This window comes from Schistocerca americana, chromosome 7 (genome assembly GCF_021461395.2).
Source record: "Schistocerca americana isolate TAMUIC-IGC-003095 chromosome 7, iqSchAmer2.1, whole genome shotgun sequence".
In the NCBI taxonomy this organism is placed as follows: domain Eukaryota; kingdom Metazoa; phylum Arthropoda; class Insecta; order Orthoptera; family Acrididae; genus Schistocerca; species Schistocerca americana.
Genome location: NC_060125.1, coordinates 609,211,545 through 609,233,564, shown reverse-complemented (window position 1 = coordinate 609,233,564; position 22,020 = coordinate 609,211,545). Strand labels below are relative to the sequence as shown.

Here is a 22,020-nt window from a genome sequence, read left to right as displayed (position 1 = left end):
AATGGAACTTGGAACGTTTGATACTAGCAATCTTTCTTTTTATAAAGATGAGGCACCTGATTAAAATGTCAGTTTGCCAAACCAACAAGAAGGTATATATCTGGACCGTAACGAGCAGAACACGTAAATTTAAAGTCACTGCCATTTTAATGTATATGGCCCATTTTCGTATTGCAGAAAATCACCTGCGAACAGCCTAATCGGCAGCAACTACTATAGTGTACCAGTAATATAAATGCAGCAGAAGTGGAAAAATGCCGCCTCTTTTTTAATAAATTTCTTGCTGTGGTATCCACTGCGAAGAAAATACATTGCAATCGCTTCATTGGTTCACGGGCGTCGCGTCGGATAATGTTGTGGAAGCTGCACAATATTTCGACGAGACAGCTGCTCGTCATCTTCGAACAAAGTATTTTCCCACTTTGAGGAATAAGATGGTGATTAAAATTTGATTGGGACGTACCGCCACAACGAAAAATGCCTTTATTGATTGGCGACTCCGTGGATTGTTCTGTGCACCACGACCAAATAGTGGATAGAATTGGAAGGAGAATCAGCATTGGTCGTATTTTTTTGTTTTATTATCCGCAAAATCGATTTTCGGTCACTTAGTGACCATCCTCAGTGCTGTAATATACAATTAAAATTGGTAGGCACTGGTATCAACAAGATTAGAGCGATCACATAAACTCATGTGATCGCTCTAAGCTTGTTGATACCAGTGCCTACCAATTTTAATTGTATATTATAGCACTGAGGATGGTCACTAAGTGACCGAAAATCGGTTTTGCGGATAATAAAACAAAAAAATACGACCAATGCTGATTCTCCTTCAAATTCTAAAAATGCCTTTGTTTTAATGACTGCCACACCAGATCTTGTATCATATCCGTGGCACTCTCTCCCCCATAAATCGCTGCCCAACTTTTTCTATGTTCTCCATCAATTCTGTCCGATGTGTGTCCCACACCGCACTGCAGTACTCCAGAAGAGGATGCCCAGCCACATTGTAAGCAGTCTCTTTAGTAGACCTGTTGCATTTTCTAAGTGTTCTGCCAATAAATAGCAGTCTTTGGTTTGCTTTGCCCACGACATTACCTATGTGATGGTTTCAACTTAAGTTACTCATAACTGTAATTCTTAAGAATTAAGTTGAATTTACAGCCTTTAGATTTGCGTTATTTATCGTGTAACCGTAATTTAGCAGATTACTTTTAGTAGTTACGTGGATGACTTCACGCTTTATATTATTTAGACTCAATCGCCACTTCTCGCACCATACAAATATCTTGTCTAAATCAATTTGCAACTGGTTTTGATTATCTGATTACTTTACAAGATAGTAAATGACAGCATTACCTACGAACAATCTAAGAGAGCTGCTGAGAATGTCTCCTAAATCGTCTATGTAAAACAGGAACAGCAGAGAGCTTATAACACTTCCTTGGGAAACGCGGGATATTAGTTCTGTTTTACTCGATTACTTTCCGTCAGTTACTACGAACTGTGACCTTTCTGACAGGAAATCACGCGTGTCCAGTCATACTCCACAGACACACAATTTGAGTAGAAGTCACTTTTGACGACTGGCGTCAAAAGTCTTCTGGAAATCTGAAAATGTAGAATCAATTTGACATCGCCTGTCGATAGCACTCATTACATCGTGAGAATAGAAAGCTAGTTGTGTTCCACAAGAACGGTATTTTCTTGATCCGTGTTGGATGTTTGATAAATGATTTTCCTCGATGTAATTCATGATGTTCGAAAACAGTAGATCTATGTGTTTCAAAATACTACTGCAAATCGACGGTAATATATGGGCCTGTAATTCGGCGGATTATTGCTATTTCCTTTCTTGAGTATTGGTGTGACTTGTACAACTTTACAATCTTTAGGAACGAAGATTTCGACGAGCGATAGATCGTGTATAACTGCAAAGTACGGAGCTATTGTATCAGCATACTCTGACAGGAACCTGACTGGTATAGAGTCTAGACACGAGGCCTTGACTATATTACGTGATTTAAACTGCTTCGTCACACCGAGACCGAGAATATCTACTTCTAATTTGCTCATGTTGCCAGCAGTATTTGATTCGAATTCTGGAATATTTACTGTGTCGTTTATCGTGAAGACATTTCGGAAAACCGAGTTCAGCAGCTGTGCTTTAGTTGCACTGCCATCAGTAACATTAATTTGCTATCGCACAGTGAAGGTATTGACTGCGTCTTGCCGGAGATGTACTTTGCATACGATCAGAACCTGTTCGGGTCTGCAGCCGGCCGCTGTGACTGAGCGGTTCTAGGCGTTCAGTCCGGAACCATGCGGCTGCTACAGTCGCAGGTTCGAATCCTGCCTCGGGCATGGATGTGTGTGATGTCTTTAGGTTAGTTAGGTCTACGTAGTTCTAAGTCTAGGGGACTGATGACCTCAGATGTTAAGTCCCATAGTGCTTAGAGCCAGCCATCTTCGGGTCTGCGAGATTTCGAGACAGAGTTTCGCTGTGGAAACTATTAAAAGGCATTTCGCACTTAAGCCCACACTAACTTTCAAGCTTCTGTAAAACTGTTCCAGTCTTGGAGGTTTTGTATTCTTTTAAATTTGACACGTGTATTTCATTGCTTCTGCAACAATGTTCTGACATGTTTTGAGTGCCATGCGGGATCAGTACCATCTATATGGCACATATCTCTCAGATGCCGTGGATACAATTTCTTCCAATTTACGTTTGCATGGTCAGATCAGGAGGAGTGGAGACTGTCCTTTAGGACGGCGTCAAGAAAATTTTTATCTGTTCTTTTTTAAACAGATGTATTTTGCGTTTATTCTTGGTGGATATGTATTCATTCTTGCTATAATGACCTTGTGGTCACTGATCCCTGTATACGTTATTATACTCGCTATTTGCTCAGCATTATTTGTAGCTGACAGGGCAAGTATATTTTCTCAACCATTTGCACTTTGAGTGGATTCCTGAACAAATGGTTCAAAATAATTTTCTGAGCTAGCATTCAGTACGACTTCGCACGATGTTTTATGCCTGCGGCAGACTTTAAACATGTATTTTCGCCAACATATCAAGGGTGCCTTGAAGTCACCACCAACTATAATTGTATGAATGTGGTATTTATTTGAAGTGAGGTTCAAGTTTTCTTTGAGTTGTTCAGCAACTTTGTCCTCTGAGTCATGGGGTGGAGGTCGGTAAAAGAATCAGTTATTAATTTATTGCCCCGGCCGCTGTGGCCGAGCGGTTCTAGGTGCTTCAGTACGGAACCGCGCGACTGCTACAGTCACAGGTTCGAATCCTGCCTCGTGCATGCATGTGTGTGATGTCCTTAGGTTAGTTAGGTTTAAGTAGTTCTAAGTCTAGGGGACTGATGACCTCAGATGTTAAGTCCTGTATTTCTCAGAGCCATCTGAACCAGTTTTTGGATACTACAAGTCTCATATTTATTTCAACATTCTCGGAGACTAAATGCTGGCCTGTCTTCTACGTTCTCACGATGAGTATGCTGTCGACATTCTCGTTTTCCAAGACGATAACAGCTGTGTTTGTAGAACTGCCCACATACGTTCCTCGTTTGACCGATGCTTACGCATGCCATCGCGACTGGTCAGCTATACCAGCCGATCACAGTCCCATAGAACTTGGACCATTTGCAACGCCGTAGCGGGCGAAATGTACCAATCAACATCCACGCAATTTGGTAGCTCTGCACTAGAAGATCTATCCGTCAGTGTGGATATGGCACGCCGAGTTGTCATCAAAGCTAGAGGCGGAGTCACTGTAGGACCAACACAACTCGGCACTTCAGCAGGAGACGCTCGGTGCCTCTTCCTGGCACACTGATTGTTTCAGCTGTGGAGAAATGTGGGAGGAACAGCCCCAGCCCCACCCTCGCAGGGCAGCCAACACACTGGAATTACACTCGCAGTGCGTACTACACACCTACAGTAGCCCGCAGCTCGTGGTTGTGCGGTAGCGTTCTCGCTTCCCACGCCCGGGTTCCCGGGTTCGATTCCCGGCGGGGTCAGGGATTTTCTCTGCCTCGTGATGGCTGGGTGTTGTGTGATGTCCTTAGGTTAGTTAGGTTTAAGTAGTTCTAAGTTCTAGGGGACTGATGACCATAGATGTTAAGTCCCATAGTGCTCAGAGCCATTGGAACCATTGGAACCACACCTACAGTTCTGTCGTGTGCTGTACCGTTTCCCAGCTACAGAGTGGTAAGAAACAAAACTCGTACAACTTCTTTCAGAATTTTTTTATGAAAAACGTATAATCCGTATTACTTATAAGTTAATACGACATTGTCTGTGGAGTGCAGCAATCTGGTACTAACTTCGATGAGAACAAGCATCGATTATTACCGGTTTCGGCTTACGTTAAAGCCATCCTCGGACTTTTCTTAGGCCCCCTTTTTATGCCACAGTGTAAGATCGTGGCATCACGACAAGTACCGAGGAGTCGCCAGCACCAGACGTAGGCGGCCTAAAAAATCTGAGTATGGCTTTAACATAAGCCGAAACCAGTAGTAATAAACACATCTTATGGCGATCTCGACAGTTGTTGGAAGAATAAAAGAACATAAATATGTAACGATTAATTACCAATCTGTTAACTGTATAAGCGAAATGAGCTACAAAACGAGTTCTGCGCACGTAAGTAGCGGAATCTTCCAATAGTTTCTCTCACGCGGCTCACCACCGTCGGAGGTTCGAGTCCTCCCTCGGTCGTGAGTGTGTTTGTTGTCCTTAGCGTAAGTTAGTTTAAGTTAGACTAATTAGTGTGTAAGCGTAGGGACCGATGACCTCAGCAGTTTGGTCCCACAGAACTTAGCACAAATTTCCAGTTTATCCAATAGTTTCTCGCATTAAGTACAAGACATAAAACATTTCCTTACGGTGCGTTCTTCCTCAACACTTACTGCTATCATCCCGCGAGAGTGGACATGTATCCACTGCCGGTTTTATACACTTAAAGATGGAAGTTGTTTTGCGTAAATTGTTTGCTAGATGATTTAGAGACAACTGCATGATGGTAAATGAGAATAAAACTGTACGAAAGAATCTTAGAGGTGTAAGGAAAAAAAAATAAAAAAAATGGAAGTAGTACAGTACTAGAATGAAGGGACAGCTTCACTGAACAAACTTCTTACGCGAATTTTCTTGGACTATCGCTGGATGGGAAAAATATGTTCGCCTATATAACAGAAGTTCAAAAAAATGCTATTATCTTTTGACAGTGCTTACATATTGCTGTGACACTGAAAACTGTTGTGCGTGCTACTGTGTCCAAATGTGCACACGCTGGTCTGAGGAATTACAAGTTTTGCCAAACAATCGATTTAAAATTCAGAAAAGAGCAATAAGAATAATCAGTGGTGTGTGTGTGTGTGTGTGTGTGTGTTTGTGTGTGTGTGTGTGTGTGTGTGTGTGTGTGTGCTGGAGTGAGAGAGAGAAAGAGAGAGAGAGACTGTCTGTGTTGCCTTTAATCAGACGGGAAATATGAGCACTAAACAGCCCAGTTGACAGCTGTGATGCAACTGTAAGTAGGGATTACTTCCGTAGAGAAGCAGATAACAAGATCCTACTATATATACGCTGTAACTGGCAGACAACGCTCTGTGACACGCCACTTGAGACAGGGCTATTTGAGCATTCAAGGCGATTTCACAGACAGCCTTTGAAACGATAGTAGTATAGCGCTGTATAATCTGCGCAGCCCCCTTAGATTGTTTGCAGATGACACTGTAATTTACCGTCTAGTAAAATCATCAGACGATCAGTTCCAATTACAGAATGATCTAGAGAGAATTTATGTATAGTACGAAAAGTGGCTATTAGCACTAAACAAAGAGAAGTGCGAGATCATCCACGTGGGTACTAAAAGAAATCCGATGTATTTTGGATATACGGTAAATCGCACAAATCTAAGGGCTGTCAATTCGACTAAATACCTAGGAATTACAATTACGAGCAACTTAAATTGTAAAGACCACATAGATAATATTGTGGGGAAGGCGAAACAAAGACTGTGTTTTGTTGGCAGAACACTTAGAAGATGCGACAAACCCACTAAAGAGACAGCCTACATTACACTTGTCCGTCCTCTGCTAGAATATTGCTGCGCGGTATGGGATCCTTACCAGGTAAGATTCACGGAGGACATCGAAAAAGTGCAAAGAAGGGCAGCTCGTTTCGTGTTATCACGCAATAGGGGTGAGGGTGTCATTGATATGATACGCGAGTTCGGGGTGGCAGTCACTGAAACAAAGACGGTTTTCTTTGCGGCGAAATCTATTTACGAAATTTCAATCACCAACTTTCTCTTCCGAATGCGTAAATATTTTGTTGACACCCACCTACGTAGGGAGAAATGATCACCATAATAAAATAAGAGAAATCAGAGCTCGAACGGAAAGATTTAGGTGTTCCTTTTTCCCACGCGCCATTCGAGAGTGGAATGGTAGAGAAGTAGTATGAAAATGGTTCGATGAACCCTCTGCCAGGCACTTAAGTGTGAATTGCAGAGTAACCATGTAGATGTAGATGTAAATTATTGGGCGTATGTGGGATGCCTTGCAATGTCCTGTTCAGAAGAAATATCTACCCCTCGTACTCTACGGATTTATGGACAGCCCTGAAGGATTTATGGTGTCAATTCCCTCCAGCACTACTTCAGACATTAGTTGAGTTCATGCCCCGTCGTGTTGCGTCACTTCTGCGTGCTCGCGTGGGCCTTATACGACATGAGGCAGGTGTACCAGTTTCTTTTGCTCTTCAGTGCACAAAAAAAAAAAAATTCGGGGTCCTAAGATGGAATCTTGTGGGACACCGCGTGTAATTTAAATGACGCCTGATAGGTTAATGCATGTCTCTTTTCTAATAACACCCTTTGTTTACTGTCGTAGATTTAGGACTTGAATCACTTTGCTGCATTTCCTGTTGCACAGTAATATCCTAATTTACATAGTCAAATGCTTTTAACATATCACAATACATACCAGTTGCCTGCTATGTATTGGTTAAGGAATTAAGTACATTCCCACTGTATGTGACTATAGCATCATCAATGTCAGAACCCTCTAGAAATCCGAATAGTGTCTTTGACAATATATTATTTGCTTTTAGACGGTTAACGAGTCGGTTGTGCATTACCGTTTCGAAAATTTGCTGGAAAAGTGAAACTGGCCGCGAATGTGACGATATTTCTTCATTTCCTTTCTTAAACAAAGGCTCAACTTCATATCTGATGCGTCATCGTTGTACAAAATGAGCACAAGATGTTAAAATATTGTATTATTGTTATTATTATTGTTACTATTAATGTGTTGGTATTTTAATGTTCTTATGATGCAGTTATTTTAAGTGGCTTTCCTTTCTTGTGATGGGAACTGCACATCATTTTTTTCCGTGAAAGGCATTTAATGCAACTGACATGGAGGCGTGTTAAATGTAATAGTTTTTAGGTGTATGAACAGCCCTGAAAGCCTACAGCGGGTGGGTCGATTTGTTCAGACGATGTGGAACCCATCAGTAACGTGAGAAGCCGAAGTTTGACAGGCGAGAAGTCTCTCACTAGGCTGGAGTTCGTACCTCAAGGACGTACCTGTTGCGACTGCTGGAACAAGAGCTGCTGTGTGCTGTGTGATGCGTTACTGACTGCTGACTTGTCAGCGAGCGACTGATGGCGGGAGCGCTCCGTATCGTGACCAACGGTTTTCTGCCGGCCGCTATCTGACCTTGACGAAGACACCTGCAGACTGCCGTCACGTAACGGACGGTGGGACGCTGATATTCCTCTCAGCCGCTGCAGCACCTGGTTCGGGACAAGTCGAACTGACAACTGGTTATGGCAGTAGTCGAAAGGCTATTAGCTTCCTCTTGTAGCAGCGGTATACCGTAAGTCGCTGGAGGAGCGAAGCGTCGGAAGTGACTGGAGAAAGGCACAGATCACTCTCGTTTTCAAGAAGGTTCGTCCAACAGACTTAGAAAATACAGTGTGTATGTCTGACGCTACAGAATTTTGGAACATGTTTTACGCTCGCGCTTATGATATTTCTTGAGGCGAAGATCTCCTCTGTAGGGGAGAACAATGATTGGGTGGAACAGCTCTCTCTGCTTGCCCCAAACACACAAAAAGCAGCAGATAGCGGCGGTAAGGTTGATGCCGCGTATCTCGGGTTCTGGAAGGTACTCCATAAAGTTCCACACAGATCACCTGTGTGACTGTATGACTGGACTGAAGAATTTCTAGCAAACAGGACGCGTATCATTCTGAACGGAGAGAGGTCCTCAGACATAAAAGTAACTTCGGGCGTACTCCCTGGGAGTGTAATAGGACCAATACTTTTCACAATAAGTATAAATAACGTAGTAGACAAAGTTGGAAGTTCCACCAGGCTTTTTGCGGATGCAGGAAATTTTAGCGGAATTCAGGAACCCCTGCCGAGTATCGACACTTACGTCAGGAACTGGCAACTGACCGCCCAAACATAAGCAAATGTCACATATTGCACGTCCTTGGAGAGAAAGACCCATTATTGTATGATTGCGCAATAGCAATGGAGATACTATCGAATATAGTGCTGCCAAAGCAGAGTTACTAAACACAGCCCCGAAATGTATTCACAAAAGAAGAAGTAAACATTCCAGAATTCGAATCGAGAAGAGCTGCCAACATGAGTAACGTGGAAGTAAATATCCTCGGAGTAGTGAACCAACTTAAATTACTTAATAAAAATAAGTCTTCTGGTATAGACCGTCTACCAATTAGGTTCCTTTCGGAGTATGCTGATGCATTAGCTCCATACTTAACAATCATATACAACCGTTCGCTCGACGAAAGATCCGTACCCGAAGACTGGAAAGTTGCACAGGTCACACCAATATTCGAGAAAGGTAGTAGGAGTAATCCACTAAATCACAGGCCCATATCGTTAACGTCGATATGCAGCAGGACTTTGGAATATATATTGTGTTCGAACATTATGAATTACCTCGAAGAAAACGGTCTATTGACACACAGTCAACGAGGGTTTAGAAAACATCGATCCTGTGAAACACAACTAGCTCTTTATTCACATGAAGTGTAGAGTGCTATTGACAAGGGATTTCAGATCGATTCCGTATTTCTGGATTTCCGGAAGGCTTTTGACACTGTACCACACAAGCGGCCCATAGTGAAATTGCGTGCTTATGGAATATCGTTTTAGTTATGTGACTGTATTTGTGATTTCCTGTCAGAGAGGTCACAATTCATAGTAATTGACGGAAAGTCATCGAGTAAAACAGAAGTTGTTTCTGGCGTTTCCCAGGGTAGTGTTAGGGGCCCTTTGCTGTTCCTTATCTATATAAACGTTTTGGGAGACAATCTGAGCAGCCGTCTTCGGTTGTTTGCAGATGATGCTGTCGTTTATCGACTAATAAAGTCATCAGAAGATCAAAACAAACTGCAAAACGATTTGGAAAAGATATCTGAATGGTGCGAAAAGTGACAGTTGACCCTAAATAACGAAAAGTGTGAGGTCATCCACATGAGTGCTAAAATGAATCCGTTAAACTTCGGTTACACGATAAATCAGTCTAATCTAAAAGGCGTAAATTCAACTAAATACCTAGGTATGTCGAGGGACATGAAAGGGAAGCAGTGGTTGGGAAGGGAGTGCGACAGGGTTGTAGCCTCTCCCCGATGCTATTCAATCTGTATATTGAGCAAGCAGTACAGGAAACAAAAGAAAAGTTCGGAGTAGGTATTAAAATCCATGGAGAAGGAATAAAAACTTTGAGGTTCGCCGATGACATTGCAATTCTGTCAGAAACAGCAAAGGATTTGGAAGAGCAGTTGAACGGAATGGACAGTGTCTTGAAAGGAGGGTATAAGATGAACGTCAACAAAAGCGAAACAAGGATAATGGAATGTAGTCGAATTAAGTCGGGTGATGCTGAGGGAATTAGATTAGGAAATGAGACACTTAAAGTAGTAAAGGAGTTTTGCTATTTGGGGAGCAAAATAACTGATGATGGTCGAAGTAGAGAGGATATAAAATGTAGACTGACAATGGCAAGGAAAGCGTTTCTGAAGAAGAGAAATTTGTTAACATCGAGTATTGATTTAAGTGTTAGGAAGTCGTTTTTGAAAGTATTTGTAGTAGCCTGCAGTAGGTACTGGGAGATGAAGAAGCTAGCACAGGATAGAGTAGCATGGAGAGCTGCATCAAACCAGTCTCAGGACTGAAGACCACAACAACAACAACAACCTAGGTATTACAATTACGAACAACTTAACTTGGAAGGAACACACACTAAATGATGTGGGGAAGGCTAACCAAAAACTGCGCTTTATTGGCAGGATACTTAGAATATGTAACAGACCTACTAAGGAGACTGCCTACACTACGCTTGTCCGTCCTCTATGAGAATACTACTGCGCAGTGTGGGATCCTTACCAGATAGGACTGACGGAGTACATCGAAAAAGTTCAAAGAAAGGCAACACGTTTTGTATTGTCGCGAGATATGGGAGAGAGTGTCACAGAAATGATACAGGATTTGGGCTGGACATCATTAAAAGAAAGGCGGTTTTCGTTGCAACGGAATCTTCTCACGAATTTTCAATCACCAACTTTCTCCTCCGAATGCGAAAATATTTTGTTGGCACCGACGTACATAGAGAGGAACGATCACCACAATAAAATAAGGGAAATCAGAGCTCGTACGGAAAGATATAGGTGTTCATTCTTTCCGCATGCTATACGAGATTGGAATAATAGAGAATTGTGAAGGTGGTTCGATAAACCCTCTGCCAGGCACTTAAATGTGATTTGCAGAGTATCCATGTAGATGTAGATTACTCCATTCCAGAACAATCAATGGAAGCAATTACTCCCATAAAATATCTACGAGTAAGCGTACAGAGCTGTTTAAAGTGGAACGGCTACATACGACTAACTGGAAGTAAGGCAGGTGCCTCAGCAATTGTAGTCCACCCACCAAAGAAGGTACCTCACAAAACACACGTTCGTCCAATGCTTGAGTACTGGTAGTCAATCTGGGATTCGTCACAGATAACAATGATAGAAGAAAGAAAGAAAATCCAAAGATGAGCAGTGCGTTTCGTCACAGGGTCATTTAATGAGCGCGTGTCACACATACGAAGGGGTAGAGGCTGCAAGAGATGCATTCAGCATCAAGTAGTGGTTTACTGACAAAATCCTCGTTAGTACACCCTCCGAACACGTCCAGCGCCACAGAAAAAAAGATCTAAATTAGGTGAAATTGGCTGATAACCACCAAGCTGATGAAGAAGAGACGGCTGTGAAGTACAACTTTTGCATGATGCAAAAATGGTATAAATGATGGTACCGGAAGTGTTCCACATGTCCATCGGACACTGCAGTCTGTACTTGTCGTCAGGAGTGTCAGACCAGTAAGAAGATTACCAAGAGAGAAGTGTTAGTTACTACATCACTACAGAGAGTACTGACAAAAGAATACTTACACGGACGTGCTGTTTGTGACCTTGGCATAAACTTACAGGAAGAATAACCTCATAGTGGGTCTCAAACAGTAATGGCTATTTACTGTTGCGCTTCTGTCACTGTAATGCCGCGGGGGCTACACTGACGTGCAGGGGACCAGGGTACAATTTCTGGTACTGCCAGGGACTTTTCCTTGGTAGGAGGATTGGCAAGGGCAGGGCCGGCCAGAAATTCTGCACGCGTGCTGTGCTCCTGCACATGTGCAACTTCCGGGTCACAGCGTGCACGCCGGAGCCGTCAGTGTTCATGTAGTGCATATTTCTACGCATAGATGTCGCTTTATCCACTGTACCGGCGAATTCTAGTGCTCTTTCCACAGCTTGCAATCCAACCATGGGAAGGTATTTCCCGTATTAAACATTACTGTCACAGTCTGCTCATTGAGACGTCTACTTTTATGTTAACAGTTTAACCCAGTAAGACAAGCAATACAGTTAACAACCGTGGGTTTTTATTAAGGCAGATTGACTGACGCCACGTAAATACTTGTAGTGTTTTTGATCTAATATTTAAGAAAGAGAGCACTTAGCGACTTCCAACGAACCTTATTCGTGATTTCAAATAACATTACCATAATGCAAGGTCTCCTATAACTAATTCTCGGTGCCCTGAGTTACACCCACATAATTTCTGTCTCACTGACCTCTGAACAGAATGATAACCGCAGACCTCTCGATGATCACCTGTTATTTCAATACCATCATTGCTACATCTTTCATCAGCTCTGTCTGAAATCTGCATAATAACCGACAATTAGATGAATGTTACGTTTTATCGACTTCAGCTGAGCGTAGCCCTCCACACATTAAAAAAAAAAACCTAAATGTAAGTACAGATTGGAACAATCGGTTTAATGACCAACTTTCCTGATAATAATGTAACATGGAGCAGAATGAGGTTCTAATGCACAGTTAGTAAACAATAATTTTTAATTATGAAAGGAATAAATCCAAACACGTTTATCACTGGTCATGAGAAAGAATAATCGAGTTGATGTGTCTCATCCATTTTCTTAAGGACATTTAATTTTGCTTGCCGTTCTTCACTCTTGAGTACACTACACTCCTCTTTGTGATATGTATTGTAGTGTCTTTCAATTGAAAACTTACGCTGGCCGCCTATTATTCGGCGGCATAGCAAACACTGTGAGTTTTCACCAACCGCTACAAAAAAGAACTGCAGTTCCCAGTCATTTTTAAACGACTGAGAACATAGATCTCCCGTCCTTTGCTTTTTCACAGTACTTGCCATTTCTCAGTACTTCTCTGTTAAGGTTACGGTTACCAGGGGTAAACGAGACTGGGTATGTTGCGCTCTTGCTTGTACCACATGAACAGGGAAGAGGAGCCGCCGCCGTTCATTTAGGACACATGTCTAATAACAGATGTCGCTGTCGCACACGTGCGCACATGTGCAGCACTTCCGCACGTCTGCACACTGTGCAGCGTTTGGTCGGCCCTGGGTAAAGGGGTTGCAGTCAGAATATTGAATGAGACGTAGGGGCTCCAGGATTTAAAAAACCGACGAACGGCCGAGAGAGCACTTTGTTGACACCCTGCCCCCATACTACGTCCGAATAAAGCCATGTAACGGACGATGACACTGTGGCCAGTCGTCATTTTATGGACTCTTTGTGTCTGATCGTCGAGTTATATTCTCTTTTTTTATTCTTGTTTTTAACAGACGTGTGCAAGGAGACGAGACTGGGCCAACTGTGGAAGCATGGTTCTCCCAATACGCTCGGCGATTACTGCCTCGCAGTACAGTTACTCGGGACTGTTCTGTGCGACTTTCGTAGCGCCCCTTTATTTACATAGATCAAAACGTTGCACGAAACGGGTAGGGAGAGAATGAGATGGCTGTTTTGGCGAGACAACTACGCTGAAGAGCCAAAGAAACTGGTACAGCTGCCTAATATCATGAAGGCCCCCGCGAGCAGGCAGAAGTGCTTCAATACGACGTGACGTGGACTCGATTAATGTCTGAAGTACTGCTGGAGGGAACTGACACCATGAATCCTGCAGGGCTGTCCATAAATCCGTAAGAGTACGAGGGGTAGAGATCTCTTCCAAACAGCACGTCTCAAGCCATCTCACATGCTCTCAATAATGTTCATGTCTGGGGAGTTTGGTGGCTAGTGGACGCGTTTGAACTCAGAAGCGTTCCTGGAGCCACTCTGAAGCAATTCTGGATATCTGGGGTATCGCATTGTCCTGCTGGAATTGCACAATGGACATGAACGGATCCAAGTGATCAGTCAGGATGCTTACGTACGTGATACCTGTCAAGAGTCATATCTAGACGTATCATGGGTCCCATATCGCTCTAACTGCACACGCCCCATACCATTATAGAGCCTCCATCAGCTTGAACAGTCCCCTGCTGACATCCAGGGTTCATGCATTCATGAGGTTGTCTCCATACCCGTACACGTCCATCCGCTCGATACAATTTGAAACGAGACTCGTCCGACCAGGCAACATGTTTCCAGTCATCAACACTCCAATGTCGGTGTTGACGAACCCAGGTGAGGCGTAAAGCTTTGTGTCGTACAGTCATCAAGGGTACAGGAGTGGGCCTTCAGCTCCGAAAGCCCATATCGATGATGTTTCGTGGAATGGTTCGCACGCTGACTCTTGTGGATGGCCCAGCATTGAAATCTGCAGCAATTTTCTGAAGGGTTGCACTTCTGTCACATTGAACGAGTCTCTTCAATCGTGGTTGGTCCGGTTCTTGCAGGATCTTTTTCGGGCCGCAGCGATGTCGGAGATTTGATGTTTTACGGGACTCCTGATATTCACGATACACTCGTGAAATGGTCGTACCTGAAAATCCCCGCTTCAACGCTAGCTCGCAGATGCTGTGTCCCAACGTTAGTGCGCCGACTATAACACCAAGTTCAAACAAACTTAGATCTTGATAACCTGTCATTGTAGCAGCAGTAATGGATCTAAAACTGCGCCAGACACTTGTTGTCCTATACAGGGTGAGTCACCTAACGTTACCGCTGGATATATTTCGTAAACCACATCAAATACTGACGAACCGATTCCACAGACCGAACGTGAGGAGAGGGGCTAGTGTAACTGTTTAATACAAACCATACAAAAATGCACGGAAGTATGTTTTTTAACACAAACCTACGTTTTTTTTAATGGAACCACGTTAGTTTTGTTAGCACATCTGAACATATAAACAAATACGTAATCGGTGCCGTTTGTTGCATTGTAAAATGTTAATTACATCCGGAGATATTGAAAACTAAACTTGACGCTTGAGTACCACTCCTCCGCTGTTCGAACGTGTGTATCGGAGAGCACCGAATTACGTAGGGATCCAAAGGGAACAGTGATGGATCTTATGTACAGAAGAGACTGGAACAGCACATTACGTCCACATGCCAACACCGTTTTATTGGTCTTTTTCACTGACACACATGTACACTACCATGAGGGGTGAGGTACACGTACACACGTGGTTTCCGTTTTCAATTATGGAGTGGAATAGAGTGTGTCCCGACGTGTCAGGCCAATAGATGTTCAATGTGGTGGCCATCATTTGCTGCACACAATTGCGATCTCTGGCGTAATGAATGTCGTACACGCCGCAGTACATCTGGTGTAACGTCGCCGCAGGCTGCCACAATACGTTGTTTCATATCCTCTGGGGTTGTAGGCACATCACGGTACACATTCTCCTTTAACGTACCCCACAGAAAGAAGTCCAGAGGAGTAAGATCAGGAGAACGGGCTGGCCAATTTATGCGTCCTCCACGTCCTATGAAACGCCCGTCGAACATCCTGTCAAGGGTCAGCCTAGTGTAATTGCGGAATGTGCAGGTGCACCATCATGCTGATACCACATACGTCGACGCGTTTCCAGTGGGACATTTTCGAGCAACGTGAAGATCATTCTGTAGAAACGCGATGTATGTTGCAGTGCTCTGCGATACACACGATCGAACAGCGGAGGAGTGGTACTCAAGCGTCAACTTTAGGTTACAATATCTCCGGATGTAATTAACATTTTACAATGCAACAAACGGCACTGACTACGTATTTGTTTATATGTTCAGATGTGCTAACACAACTAACGTGGTTCCATTAAAAAAAATGTAGGTTTGTGTTAAAAAACATACTTCCGTGCATTTTTGTATGGTTTGTATTAAACAATTACACTAGCCCCTCTTCTCAACCGAGCGAGGTGGCGCAGTGGTAAGACACTGGACTCGCATTCGGGAGGACGACGGTTCAATCCCGCGTCCGGCCATCCTGATTTAGGTTTTCCGTGATTTCCCTAAATCACTCCAGGCAAATGCCGGGATGGCTCCTGTGAAAGGGCACGGCCGACTTCCTTCCCCATCCTTCCCTAATCCGATGAGACCGATGACCACGCTGTCTGGTCTCCTTCCCCAAAACCAACCAACCAACCAACCCTCTTCTCACGTTCGGTCTGTGGAATCGGTTCGTCAGTATTTGATGTGGTTTACGAAATATATCCAGCGGTAACGTTAGGTGACTCACCCTGTATAGGCGTTGCCGACCGCAGCGCCGTTTTCTGCCGGTTTACATATCTCTGTATTTGAATACGCATGCCTATGCCAGTTTCTTTAGCGCTGCAGTATATGTCAGCGTGTCCTACCGTATCCGTGGCTGCTGCATCCTCGTGTCCCAAACAGACTTTTTATTTTAAAGTTGAGAATGGATGCTGGAAGATAACACTTATTACGTTCCACTAATCCTCCCTTTTTCTCCTAATTTTTTCTTCGATATTCCATGAATTTGAGTAGTCTCTGTAGAGTTAGTTGAAGCAGATGCTTTCCTTCTTCGTTCAACTCCCATAGTAGGGTCCAGATTACACTGTGAAAGACTTACGAAGCTGTTGTCCGACTCTGTTTCTTGTAGTATATGTACCTTTAGCCCTAGGCACTTTTGGGTCTCTGCCAAAATCCAGCACGCAGTTGCCCCACGCTATTGTTTTTGGGCGCGTCACGTCGGAAAGAGCCTCTGTGCCGAGGGGATGAAGGTAAGAACGTGTAGAGGAGAAGACGTGTACAGATTGGGTTGGAAGATATGGAATGATGATCCATGTTGCCAAGCATTACAAAGTATTGTTGTGGTTAATACTAAATAAAGGCCGCGTGGGATTAGCCGAGCGGTCTGGGGCGCTGCTGTCATGGACTGCGCGGCTGATCCCGGCGGAGGTTCGAGTCCTCCCTCGGGCATGGGTGTGTGTGTTTGTCCTTAGGATAATTTAGGTTAAGTAGTGTGTAAGCTTAGGGACTGATGACCTTAGCAGTAAGTCCCACAAGATTTCACACACATTTGAACAACTAAATAAAGCTGAATCGCCGCTGTAGTGTGGCCACGTCGCGGTTTGGAGAAGAGGCAGTTATTGCCGTTCAGCGCTTTTCACGGCAAGACGTTTGAAAAAACACTGAATTTCGTTGACTGTCAGCGGTCAGTGGAGGTGTATGTGTGAGCAGAACGGTTTAAAACTGGACTACCTTCCGACAAGAGCTGCACTAGATACATACGTTCGAATCTCCCGCCAGCTGAAGACAGTATTTCTCCATTGCGAAGGAATCCTACACAGAATCATGTTAAATACACAAGGAGATTTGTAAAAGTATAGCCCTAGAGAGGTTATATAAATATTTTCTTTATTATTTTATTTTAATCACAATATTTAGCAATAAATGTCAACACGTACATTAACCACATAAATATTTCAGTGTCTCTGTATAATATCTTTGCTACAAAACGCCTGTTGTCGATTATCGAGACTAAACGATCGAGCGGCAGGGCTGATTGTTGACTTTTCCCGTGGCTGGTGTGTTGGTTTTCGTGCTTACAGAAACGAACAGAACTTTTTAATCAGTATGCCCCCAGCTTCGTGTGAATTGCTATTTGCGTTGATGGACTACACTTTCCACTTTTAGGAATTTTTTCTCTTTCTTAGGGTGCCCTGCCCATATTCCCCACAACAGCATATCAAGCGCTGCTGGATTCTGAACTGTTGACATTAAAATAATCGTCATAAAAATATTTAATTATTTTTTTCAATATGCACGGTAAGGGCAGAGAGGCTGAATGAGTTCTTTTTTATGGTGATGTGAATCATCAGACTCTTCTATCTCACTCAAAACAAGATGACTCGTTAATGCTCGCAGCTGAAAGAATTCTTAAGCTTTGGATTCCATTAAAACAATTTTTGACGCCGAAGACAGACCACCCAAAATATTTTCTGATTTTCAGTAGTCCGATCTGTGAAATTTACGTCATGTTTATGCAGTCAAACTTAGCTCTGTTTCAATAAAGTATAGAAATAGTGGAGAAGAATAAGTCTCGATAACTGAAATAAGAAATATATTAATCAGCTCTCAAAGATGTCTGAGTGAAAGGAAGACTGGTAATTTTATTGGTATGCAAACCAAGATGAATTTGAACAAACTGAAGAACGAGAACCATAATTAATTTGATTTCGAAATTTGAGGAAGAGATTATGGATTTCTATACAATAGCATTTGATTACTTAGAGAAATAGGCTACATCTTTTAATAAATATCAAGTGTTTGACCGGATGACATTATCTGAAAACCTAGATTAGGTGATGATTGAAAACACTATTATATACCTGACTGAAAATGGTTTGAAGATTTCAAGCGACAATTGTTTTCAGGAACGTAGTGTCTGAAGAGCTTTTAAGAAACTAATCGTGACTCGGAAGAATGGAAGTCTAAACACTCCGTGGAAGATGGGTGGATTTCCTTTTTTAAGGAAACCGAACTCTGAAAGGAAATCCCAACTGCTAAAATTATACGAGTATGTGTTTTCTATTTCCGCACACAGCGCAGCTGTGGAAAGAGTACTTTACCTGATGGCGGCCCAGTGGACTGATGAAAGATATCAACTGCTGCCAGCGACTGTGGAATCAATATCATGGTGCCGGTTAGCCACAAGCTGACTTGCGTGGACTCCTCAGCTTAGCATGCGTTAGCCGCTGAGCCTTACCTTCAAGTGTTTTCTGTTGTTGAGCGTCTTTCATGGTGGCCGGGGCGCTGCAGTCTCTCGCCGACAATGCCTGCAGTAGCGAGTACACGCGGAGTCAGTAGTAGCATGAGTTCGATGCTGAGAACGACCGAGGTTGCCAACCGTCCCATACGGTAAAGGATTTCCTTTGTTTGAGGGATAAAGAAGTAGCTCCAGATGGACCTTGTATAGCATGCTAAACTCCCGCATTAATATTTTCCCGCTAATTTACCCAATTCCTGTAACTCATTTGTCAAAATTATATCAATGGTAGACCCGTATGTCGTTGAGCAATATACTAACTTATGAATCTGTCTTATCGCACTGTCATAATCACGGTACAGTACGTCACACTACTTACTTATTATTAGAAAATGCTTATAAGTTTGAATTTACCGGCCGGCCGCGGTGGTCTGGCGGTTCTAGGCGCTCAGTCCGGAACCGCGCGACTGATACGGTCGAAGGTTCGAATCCATCCTCGGGCATGGATGTGTGTGATGTCCTTAGGTTGGTTAGGTTTAATTAGTTCTAAGTTCTAGGGGACTGATGAGCTCAGAAGTTAAGTCGCATAGTGCTCAGAGCCATTTTTTTGGCATTTACCTTATTTAAACTATAGCCTAAGTCAGTTGTCAGAGTAACTTAAATAATACAATCTACACATGTTACTAAACAATACTACGAAGTTTAAAATGTTTTGACAACAATGAATGGCGCTTTATTTATATGGACCAATTCTTATCTAGGGTACTGAACCAACGACGATTACACACAGACAACAGATTTCAATTGTCAACGCTAGACACCAGACATCAGTTCTTTGTTGTACGAATATGATTAACGTCGAAATACCAACATCTAATTCACTTCTTAGGCGACTGAAAGTGGTATGTGTTTATGTACAAAGATGAGAAAAGGCATTAATGGCTAGCACACATCAATGATATTTCACTCAACAAGAAATGTGTATGATGCAACTCAGTTACAGCTGTCAAAATCTTTTTAGTTGTGAAGAATGACAATTAACTGTTGACTAGAAACAGATGAACACGGTTTTGTCAAAGATTATCCTAATGATGGAAGGAAGTATGGTAACGTTCAATTTTTGACATTTTGAATTTTTTGTAACTGTTTAAACAAGCTTTATAGTATTTGCATTCAAAGCTGTTAATACAGTATTTTACAGTGAACCGATTAATATAACTTTTCTGCTTACTACCTGCGCATATCCTTTCCTTAATAAAGTAACGGGTGATTCATTGGCGTCTCAAACTTAAATATTGTCGAATTTGGCGACCATAGAGCATAGAGTCGCAGGAAATGGTCACGTGAAAGTTAGTGCGGGGAGAATTTCAGCAGTTATATTGATAGAAGGTATATATTTGATACATGAAGATTAATTCAGACCTGTCAGTTGGAGAATCTTTCACGTTGAGCAAAAGTAAGTTTACGGGACAATATGTCATCTTACGCAATTCGTATGAATACCCATTGTTAGTGTGGATAACGACAGGGAAATAATCTCTAGGATGTTGTGGTTTTCAGTCCAAAGATTGGTTTGATGCAGCTCTCCATGGCACTCTATCCTATTTAAACCTCTTCGTCTCCGAATAACTACTGCAACTTACATCCTTCTGAATCTGCTCACCGTGTTCAACTCTTCGTCTCCCTCTACAATTTTTACCTCTCACACTTCCCGCCAATACTAAGTTGGTGATCCCTTGATATCTCAGAATGTGTGCTATCAACCGATCCCTTCATTTAGACAAGTTGTGCCACAAATTTCTTTTCTCCCCAATTCTATTCAATATCTCCTCATTAATTACGTAATCGACCCATCTAATCTTCGACATTCTTCTGTAGCACCACGTTTCAAAAGCTTCTATTCTTGATGTCTAAACTGTTTATCGTCCATGTTTCACCACGATACACGGCTATAATCCAGACAAGTGCCTTTAGAAGAGACTTCCTAACACTTAAATCTATATTCGGTGTTAACAAATTTCTCTTCTTCAGAAATGCTTTTCTTGGCACTGCCAGCCTACATTTTATATCCTCTCTACTTCGGCCGTCATCAGTTATTTTGCTATCCAAATAGCAAAACCTATCTACTACTTTGTCTCGTTTCCTAATCTAATTCCCTTAGCATCAACTGTTTTCATTCGACTACATTCCGTTATCGGTGTCTTGATTTTGTTGATGTTCGTCTTATATCCTACTTCCACAGTCCCGTTCAATTGCTCTTCCAAGTCTTTTGCCGTCTCTGACAGAATTACAGTGCCATCGGCAAACCTCAAGGTTTTTATTTCTTCTTCCTGAACTTTAATTTCTGCTTCTAATTTTTTGTTGGTTTTCCTTTACTGCTTGCTCAGTGTCCAGATTGAATAATATCAGAGATAGGCTACAACGCTGTCTCACTCTCTTTTCAACCACTGCTTCCCTTTCATGCCCGTTGACTGTTATCACTGCCGTCTGGTATCTGTACAAGTTGTAAATAGGCTTTCGCGTCCTGCGTTTTATTCTACTCAACATTGTCAAAAGCTTCCTCCAAGACTACAAATGCTATAAACATAGATTGACCTATTTTCTAAGATAAGTCGTATGGCCAGTATTGTCTCGCATGTTCCTACATGTCTCCGAAATCCAAACTGATCTTTGCCGAAGTCGGCTTCTAGCACTTTTTCTATTTTTCTCTAAAGAATTCGTGTTAGTATTTTGCAACCATGACTCATTAAATTGATAGTTCGGCAATTTTCACACCTGTCAGCAACAGCTTCCTTTGGAATTGGAATTATAACATTCTTCTTGAGATCCCAGGGTATTTCTCTCGTGTCATACGTCTTGCACACAAGGTGGAAGAGTTTTGCATGACTGGCTCTCCCAAGGCTATCAGTAACTCTGACGGAATGTCGTCAACACCGAGAGCCTTGTTTTGCCTTATGTCTCCCAGTAGTCTGTCAAATATTTGGTAGTATCATATCTCACCCCTCATCTTCTTCTACAACCACCTCCATTTCTCTAATGCTGCTCCCAAGTTCATCTCCCTTGCATATAGCTTCTACATACTCCTTCCACCTTTCAGCTTTCTCTTATTTGCTCAGGACTGTTTTCTCATCTGTGCTCTTGATATTCATAAAGCCGCTTCTCTTTACTCCAAAAGTCTCTTTAATTTTCTTTTAGGTGATATCTGTTTTTCCCGTAGTGAAATATGCTTCTAAATCTTTACATTTGTCCTCTAGCCATTCCTGCTTAGCCTTTTTGCACTTCCTGTCAAGCAAATTTTTTAGATGTTTGTATTGCTTTCGCCTGCCTCATTTGCTGCATTTTTGTTTTTTCTACTTTTCATTTAAATTCAGTACCGCCCGTGTTATCCAATGATTTCTACTAGGCCTTGCCTGTTTGCCTATTTGATCCTCTGCTGGCTTCACTATTACATCTCTTACAGCTATGCAT

At 42.6% G+C, this 22,020-nt stretch overlaps 1 protein-coding gene across 1 annotated transcript in view; it reads right to left on the bottom strand.

The window, feature by feature from the left end:
- LOC124622565 overlaps positions 1 to 7,670 on the bottom strand; it is a 51,340-nt gene extending 43,670 nt beyond the window's left edge. The window contains exon 1 of the mRNA XM_047148308.1: positions 7,610 to 7,670. The gene's annotated coding sequence lies outside the window, so the exon portion shown is untranslated. The remainder of the gene's footprint in view (positions 1 to 7,609) is intronic.
- Between the last annotated feature and the right edge of the window lie 14,350 nt (positions 7,671 to 22,020).